Here is a 9,397-nt window from a genome sequence, read left to right on the forward strand (position 1 = left end):
TTTAAATGGAGAGACTATAGAATGCTGAGGGACAGAGGGATCTGGGTGTGCTCATACATGAAACACAAGAAGTTAGCATGCAGGTACAGAAAGAAATTAGGAAGGCAGATGGAACATTGGCCTTTATTGCAAGGGGAATGGAGTATAAAAGTAGGGATGTCTTGCTACAACTTGTTGGTGAAACCACATCAAGAATACTGCATACAGGTTTAGTCTCCTTATTTAATGAGGAAAATTTGCATTGGAGGCAGTTCAGTGAAGGTTCACGAGATTGATTCCTGAGATGAAGGGATTGTCTTATGAGGAAAGGTTGAGCAGGTTGGGCTTGTACTCATTGGCAGTTAGAAGAATGGGAGGTGATCTTATTGAAATATACAAGATTCTGAGGGGGCTTGACAGGGTAGATGTAGAGAGTATATTTCCCCTTGTCGGGAATCTAGAACTAGGGGGCATAGTTTCAGAATAAGGGGTCGCCCATTTAAGACGAAGACGAGGAGGAATTTCTTCTCTCAGAAGGTGGTGAATCTTTGGAATTCTCTAACCGAGAGAGTTGTGGAGCCTGATTCATTGAATGTATGTAAGGCTGAGATAAATAGATTCTTGAACTACAGTGGAGTCAAGGGTTATGGGGAACAGGCAAGAAAGTGGAGTTGAGGCCAAGATCAGATCAGCAATGGTCTTATTGAATGGCAGAGCAGGCTTGAGGGGCCATATGGCCTACTCCTGCTCCTATTTCTTATGTTCTTATACTGTATATTATTATGGGATCATAGAATCATAGAAATTTACAGCTATCCAGTCTAATCCCACTGGTGACAGATTAGTAAAAGGGGAGGTGCAACGAGACCTGGGTGTCATGGTACATCAGTCATTGAAAGTTGGCATGCAGGTACAGCAGGCGGTGAAGAATGCAAATGGTATGCTGGCCTTCATAGCGAGGGGATTTGAGTATAGGAGCAGGGAGTTCTTACTGCAGTTGTACAGGGCCTTAGTGAGGCCTCACCTGTAATATTGTGTTCAGTTTTGGTCTCTTAATCTGAGGAAGGACGTTCTTGCTATTGAGGGAGTGCAGTGAAGGTTCACCAGACTGATTCCTGGGGTGGCAGCACTGACATATGAGGAGAGATTGGATCGACCGGGCCTGTATTCACTGGAGTTTAGAAGGATGAGAGGGGATCTCATAGAAGCATATAAAATTCTGATGGGATTGGACAGGTTAGATGCAGGAAGAATGTTCCCGATGTTGGAAGTCCAGAACCAGGGGACACAGTATAAGGATAAGGGGTAAGCCATTTAGGACCGAGATGAGGAGAAACTTTCTCACTCAGAGAATTGTGAACCTGTGGAATTCTCTACCGCAGAAAGTTGTAGAGTCCAGTTCGTTGAATATATTCAAAAGGGAGTTATATGTGGCCCTTACGACTAAAGGGATCAGAGGGTATGGAGAGAAGGCAGGAGTGGGGTACTGAAGTTGCATGATCAGCCATGATCATATTGAATGGTGGTGCAGGCTCGAAGGGCTGAATGACCTGCTCCTGCACCTATTTTCTATGAATCCAACTCTTGATCCATAGCCCTGCAGGTTACGGCATTTCAAGAGCACATCCAAGTACGTTTAAATGTGGTGAGAGTTTCCGCCTCTACCACCCTTTCAGGCAGTTAATTCCAGACCCCCACAACCCTCTGGGGGAAAAACGTTCTCCTCAATTCCCCTCTAACCCTTCTACCACTTACTTTAATTCCATGCCCCCTTGTTATTGACCTCTCTGCTAAGGGAAATAGGTCCTTCCTATCCATTCTATCTAGGCCCCTTATTTTTATACACCTTACTTAAATCTCCCCTCAGGCTCCTCTGTTCCAAAAAAAACAACTCCAGCCTATCTAATCTTTCCTCATAGCTAAAATTCTCCAGTCCTGGCAACATTCTTATAAATCTCCTCTGTACCGTCTCGAGTGCAACCACATCCTTCCTGTAATGTGGTGACCAGAACTGCACGCTGTAAAGTCCTGTCCCCTCAGTACAGATTCACACAAGGCATGTAGTGAAGTCAAGGTCACTCTGGACCTGCACCTTTATTTCACAGCTCTGGAATGCTGCACTTGTCTGAGACCTGTCCTTATATACCTGTCTCTTGCAAGTGCACCCCTGGTGGTGAGGTATGCTGGTGGTTACAGGTCATATCTTATTACAGTCATGTATAGCATGTTGGGATACAGTTATATATAATAATGTAAGATACATGACATCACCCTCCCCCAAGATCTTATTGTCTTTATAGGTTCAGTTTCTCAGGTGGTCTACGCTCTCGCGTGGAGCGTCTGAGTTGTGGTTCAGTTGTTTGCCTTGGTGTCTGTTTTTCATTGGGTGTGGTTGCTGGTATCTCACCTGGGCTGTCTGTTTCGATTGGTGTGATTGTTGTTGACTCGCCTGGGCTGTCTGTTGGGATTGCCCTTTTCTCAGGTTGTTCCCTCTGTCTGTCCACCAGGTGTGGTGCGAGTTCCACATTGTAGTCTGCCTCTGGTTCCGCAGTGTTGTTGGTAAATCTGCTTTTGACTTGGTCTACATGCCTCCGGCAGGTTTTGCCATTGTCCATTTGTACTACCAGTAGCCTGTTTCCTTCCTTGCCCGTTACTGTCCCTGCAAGCCATTTGGGACCCCTGCCATAGTTTGGGACAAACATTTTGTCCCCTATCTCATTCCATCTCCCCCTCGAATTTCTGTCATGGTACTCAGTCAGCTTACGGCGCTTTGCCTCAACGATTTCATGCATGTCTGGGAGGATTAATGAGAGCCTTGTTTTTAAAGTCCTTTTCATCAACAGTTGAGCGGGGGGGATCCCAGTCAGTGAGTGCAGATGAGATCTGTATGCCAGCAGCAGTCGCGACAGGCGACCCTGCAGTGTGGGACCTTGGATTTTAAGCATGCCTTGTTTAATGATTTGCACTGCTCTCTCCGCCTGGCCGTTGGAGGCCGGCTTGAGCGGGTGGCGTCTTGACGTGATTTATGCCATGGTCTATTATAAAGTCTTGGAATTCTGCGCTGGTGAAGCACAGACCATTGTCACTGACCAATTTGTCAGGGATTCCGTGCATTGCAAACATGGTTGCGAGGCTCTCCACAGTGGTGGAGGTTGTGCTCGAGTTTAAAATGGTGCATTCGATCCACTTTGAAAATGCATCTACAACTATGAGGAACATTTTTCCCATGAATGGGCCCGCATAGTCTACGTGCACCCGCGACCACGGTTTGGTAGGCCAGAGCCAGGGGCTCAGTGGAGCCTCCCTGGGGGCATTGCTGAGTTGGGCACAAATGGTGCACCTTCGGACGCAGAGCTCCAAGTCCGCGTCAATAACAGGCCAGCAGACGTGGGATCTGGCTATGGCCTTCATGAGAACGATCCCCGGGTGCTCGCGGTGGAGCTCCCGGACAAATGCCTCTCTGCCTCGCAGAGGCATGATTACTCGGCTGCCCCACATCAGGCAGTCTGCTTGTAGTGATAGCTCATGCATGCGCCTGTGAAAGGGTTTTAATTCCTCGGGGCAGGCATCGCGAGCCTCTGCCCAATCACCGGTTAGGACACATCTTTTTACTAAGGATAACGTGGGGTCGCTGGCCATCCAGGCTCTGATTTGACGAGCCGTCATGGGCGAACCTGTGGACTCAAAGGCATTGATTGCCATGACTATCTCACAGTCCTGTTCGTCAGACCATTTCGTGGTCACCAGTTGTCTGTGCCTGGTCTGTGCCGTATGGTATAGTCGTAGGACGCCAGCAAGAGTGCTCACTGTTGAATTCGTGCCGAGGTGTTGGCGTTTATTGCCTTGCTCTCGGAAAGGAGGGATGTGAGGGTCTTGTGGTCGGTTTCTAACGTGAACTTGGCCCCCGAAAAGGTATTGGTGCATCTTTTTGACACCGTACACGCACGCGAGCGCCTCCTTCTCTACCATTCCGTACCCGCGCTCCGCCCGCGAAAGTGACCTGGAGGCATAAGCTATGGGTTGTAATTTGCCCGCACTATTGACATGTTGTAAAACGCACCCGACCCCATACGCTGACGCACCACATGAGAGAACTAGCTCTTTACCTGGGTCAAAGAAAGTCAAAACACTGTTGGAACACAGAAGGTTGCGTGCCTCATTGAAGGCGCGTTCCTGGGCATCCCCCCAAAACCAATCGCACCCATTCCTGAGTAGCACGTGGAGAGGCTCCAGCAGCGTGCTTAAGTTCTGCATAAAGTTCCCAAAGTAATTGAGTAGCCCGAGAAAGGCGCGCAGTTCTGAGACATTTCGGGGCCTGGGTGCCAGGCGAATTGCTTCTGTTTTGGACACTGTTGGGCGGATTCCATCAGCGGCAATCCTTCTGCCCAAAAATTCAACCTCGGGTGCGAGAAACAGGCACTTGGATTTCTTGACTCGTAGGCCTACCCGATCCAACCGCTTTAGTACTTCCTCCAAATTATGGAGATGGGATTCGGTGTCCCTGCCCGTGATAAGTATGTCGTCTTGAAATACAACCGTCCCCGGGATGGACTTGAGCAGACTCTCCATGTTGCGCTGGAATATGGCAGCTGCCGACCTGATGCCGAATGGGCATCGATTGTACATGAAAAGGCCTCGATGTGTGTTGATGGTGGTGAGTAGCTTGGATTCCTCGGTCAATTCTTGGGTCATATATGCAGATGTGAGGTCTAATTTTGAGAAAAGTTTACCTCCAGCCAATGTGGCAAATAAGTCCTCCGCTCTGGGCAGCGGGTACTGATCCTGTAGGGAGACTCTGTTTATGGTAGATTTGTAGTCCCCACAGATTCGTATGGATCCATCAGGCTTCATGACTGGGACGATGGGACTTGCCCAGTCGCTAAATTCCACAGGTGATATAATGCCTTCCCGCAGAAGCCTGTCTAGTTCGTGTTCAATCTTTTCCCTCATCACATTGAGTACAGCTCTGGCTTTGTGATGGACCGGCCTAGCATCCTGTGTGATGTAGATTTTGACTTTGGCCCCTTTGAAAGTGCCCATACCTGGCTGAAAGAGATGTTCAAATCGCTTTATAACTGTTGAGCAGGAGGTCCGTTCCTCTAATGACATGGCATGGACATCATCCCATTTCCAGTTTAGTTTTGCCAGCCAGCTTCTCCCCAGCAGTGCTGGAGGGTCTCCGGGGACAATCCATAGGGGAAGTCGGTTCACTGTCCCTTTGTGTGTGACAGAGAGCATGGCGCTGCCGAGGACTGGTACGATTTCTTTGGTATAGGTCCTTAGTTTGGTGTCGACCCTTGTGAGTTTTGGTCTGTCTCTTTTATGCGGCCACAGTTGTTCAAATTGTTGAGCGCCCATGAGAGATTGACTTGCTCCCGTATCCAGCTCCATGTTGACAGATATCCTGTTGAATAGGACCCTCATCATTATAGGAGGTGTCCTGTTGTAGGAGCAGCGGCCATTGATCGTGTTGACCCGCTGTACACCGGTGTCTCGGGTACTGTCCCCACCACCTTCTGGTCCGCTTTCCGACCCATCTGATTCGTATACCAGCCGAGCTGCCGTTTTCTTGCACATGCGGGCCAAATGCCCTGTATATTCACAATTTCTGCAGACAGCCTGCTGACATCGACATCCCCTTGACGAGTGCCCACCCCCACACCTCCAGCACAGACATGTTCCATTATTCAAAGAGTTCCCAAAGAATGAGCTGTGTCTGGCTGATCTCTCTTGAGCTTCTCTCAGTTTGTAGTTGATTGCTCGCATTGTGGGTTGATGAGGTGTGAACGGCCGTTCCTGTGGCCCTTGATGGCTTCTGCCTGCTGTCGAAAGCCTGTTCTCCCGGTTTTGTCTGTGTGTGGGGGTAGCAGCTTGTTTAGTGCTGTGAACTTCTTGTTCCAATATTTCGTTAGTTGTCGTACCTGCATTGTAAATCAACCTCGTTTCTTCTTCCCCGACCAAGAATGTCTGTGGAACCAGTGCTGCTGCCTCTAAGGTCAGGTTCTTGGTCTCTATGAGCTTTCGGAATATGCCTGCGTGGCCTATTCCTTCAATGAAAATGTCTCTCAGCATTTCTCTCCTCAGTTCATCGAAGAACTCACATAAACTAGCCAACCTCCGAAGTTCCGCCACGAAGTCGGGTATGCTCTGGCCCACACAGCATCTGTAGTTGTAGAACCTGTGTCTGGCCATGTGTAGGCTGCTCGCTAGCTTCAGGTGGTCTCTTACCAGTGTGCTCAATTCTTCAAACGACTTGCTTGCTGGTTTCTCGGGTGCCAACAGATCCTTCATTAAAGCGTATGTTTTCGAGCCACAGCTGGTCAAGAGATGGGCTCTTCTCTTGTCTGCCTTATCGTAGCCTAACCAGTCTTTGGTTACAAAGCTTTGCTGGAGCCTTTCTATAAAGTCCTCCCAATTGTTTCCCGCATTGTACTTTTCATCTGATCCGTTGTTCGCCATTCTGTGGATTCTGTAATCCCGTAACCCGTCGCCACTGTAAAGTCCTGTCCCCTCAGTACAGATTCACACGAGGCATGTAGTGAAGTCAAGGTCACTCTGGACCTGCACCTTTATTTCACAGCTCTGGAATGCTGCACTTGCCTGAGACCTGTCCTTATATACCTGTCTCTTGCAAGTGCACCCCTGGTGGTAAGGTATGCTGGTGGTTACAGGTCATTTCTTATTACAGTCATGTATAGCATGTTAGGATACAGTTATATATAATAATGTAAGATACATGACACACGCAGTACTCTTGCTGTTACCTAACTAGTGTTTTATACAGTTCAAGCATAACCTCTCTGCTCTTATATTCAATGCCTCGGCTAATAAAGGAAAGTATCCCATGTGCCTTGTTAACCACCTTATCTACCTTTCCTGCTACTTCAGAGATCCGTGGACATGCACTCCAATGTCCCTCTGTTCCTCTACACTTCTCAGTATCCTACCATTTATTCCCTTGCCTTGTTAGCCCTCCCCAAATGCTTCACCTCACACTTCTGCGGATTGAATTCCGGGATCTAAGATAGGAGCGTGTATATTAAAATGGTACCTGCCCAGCCCCCATAAGTTGCTGTTTACATTAACACACTCTGTAACATTAGCTTCCATAAACATTGTTTGAGGAGTGTGACTGCTCCAATTGATATTTATGGTGACAGATACCCTTATGAACTATCGGCTGGGGGTGCAGATCAATGTCAGATCTTAGAAAGATTCTATTAGTATTGTTCGTGGTGAAGAGGCGAATTGTCCTGACATAGAAACTACATATTCCATTACAATCCTTGAGAATATTAATATGGAGAGAGTGCCATTTTATAATGAGGGAAAGTAAAACTGTGACAGCTTGCTCAGTTGCTAGCACTCTGCCTTTGAGTCAGAAGATTGTTGATTGAAATCCCACCATGGAATTGAACATATAATCTGGGCTGACACTTCAGTGCAGTTTAGAGGGAGCACTGCATTTTTTTTTTTTTTTGAAATTCGTAGCCAATCGTTCCAATTCTTTGTCAAATCACAAACTCCAGAGGTCACCTTGGGCCCATTCAAGGATCACTCTGCGCTAATGCTCTTAGCCAAAAGGCCTAGAGCCACTGCACCGTTCCTGGAAGTACTGCAATACCAGGTTCGTGCCATGGAGGTGGATGGGTCAGGCCCCCCACACACCTCCGTGGAGGTGGATGGGTCAATCCACCCCACCCACCTCCTATTTCCAAAAAAGCAAGCATATACCTTCGTGATCCAGGGAGAACCACCTTGGGGTTATGGTGGTTACTCCCCTGTCAGGTCAGCCACGCATGATCTTAGCCAAAAGGCCGAGAAGCCTTGTTGAAGGTGCTGTCTTTTGGTTGCGCTGTTAAACTGAGGCTCCAAGTGCCAGTTCGGGCGGACGTAAAGGATGCCCTAGCACTGTTCAGTGAAGAGCATGGAATTCTCCTGCTGTCCTGGCCAGCATCCCTCCCTCAACCACAACCACCAAAAAGTGGCCATCTATTAATTTGCTGTTGGTGGAACCTTGCTGTCTGCAAATTGGCTGTTGTGCGTTTACCTACACAACAACAGTGAGAGCCCATCAAAGGTAAGTCATTGGCTGTGAGGCATTTTGGGATGTCTTTGAGGCTGTAATTATCCCTTTCATAAATCCATGCTGACTTGGACCGATCCTGTCACTGCTTTCCAAATGCGCTGCTATTACATCTTTAATAATTGATTCCAACATTTCCCCACCACCGATGTCAGGCTAACTAATTCCCTGTTTTCTCTCTCCCTCCTTTTTTAAAAAGTGGGGTTACATTAGCTACCCTCAAATTCATAGGAACTGATCCAGAGTCTATAGAATGTTGGAAAATGATCACAATGCATCCACTATTTCTCGGGCCACTTCCTTAAGTATTCTGCGATGCAGACTATCAAGCCCCGGGGATTTATTGGCCTTCAATCCCATCAATTTTCCTAACACAATTTCCTGACTAATAAGGATTGCCTTCAGTTCCTCCTTCTCGCCAGACCCTCGGTCCCCTAGTATTTCCGGAAGTTTATTTGTATCTTCCTTAGTGAAGACAGAACTAAAGTATTTGTTCAATTGGTCTGGCATTTCTTTGTTCCCCATTATAAATTCACCTGATTCTGACTGCAAGCGACCTACATTTGTCTTCACTAATCTTTTTCTCTTCAAGTATCTATAGAAGCTTTTGCAGTCAATTTTTATGTTCCCTGCAAGCTTACTATCATACTCTATTTTCCCCCTCCTAAGGACCCTTGTCTCTGAATTAAACCCTTTGTCCTCCTCTGCAGAATTCTAAATTTCTCCCAGGTTTGCTGCTTTTTCTGGCCAATTTATATGCCTCTTCCTTGGATTTAACACTATCCCTAACTATCCCTTGTTAGCCATGGCTGAGCCACCTTCCCCGTTTTATTTTTACACCAGACAGGGATGTCCAATTGTTGAAGTTCATCCATGTGATCTTTAAATGTCTGCCGTTGCCTATCCACTGTCAACCCTTTAAGTATCATTTGCCAGTTTATCCTAGCCAATTCACATCTCATACCATCGAAGTTACTTTCTTTAAGTTCAGGACCTTGTCTCTGAATTAACTGCGTCACTCTCCATTTTAATGAAAAATGCTACCATATTATGGTCACTCTTCTCCAAGGGGCCTCGCACAACAAGATTGCTAATTAATCCTCTCTCATTACACAATACCCAGTCTAGGATGTCCAGCTCTCTAGTTGGTTCCTCGACATATTGGTTGAGAAAACCATCCCTTAGACACTCCAGGAAATCCTCCCCCACCGTATTGCTACCAGTTTGGTTAGCCCAATCTATATGTAGATTAAAATCACCCATGATAACTGCTGTACCTTTATTGCACGCATCCCTAATTTCCTGTTTGATGCCATCCCCAACCTCGCTACT

At 47.2% G+C, this 9,397-nt stretch overlaps 1 pseudogene; it reads right to left on the bottom strand.

Moving 5' to 3' along the window:
- Positions 1-7,569: 7,569 nt before the first annotated feature.
- LOC139227308 (U2 spliceosomal RNA) lies at positions 7,570-7,808 on the bottom strand (annotated as a pseudogene).
- Positions 7,809-9,397: the final 1,589 nt, after the last annotated feature.

This window comes from Pristiophorus japonicus, chromosome 16 (assembly GCF_044704955.1).
Source record: "Pristiophorus japonicus isolate sPriJap1 chromosome 16, sPriJap1.hap1, whole genome shotgun sequence".
Lineage (NCBI taxonomy): Eukaryota > Metazoa > Chordata > Chondrichthyes > Pristiophoridae > Pristiophorus > Pristiophorus japonicus.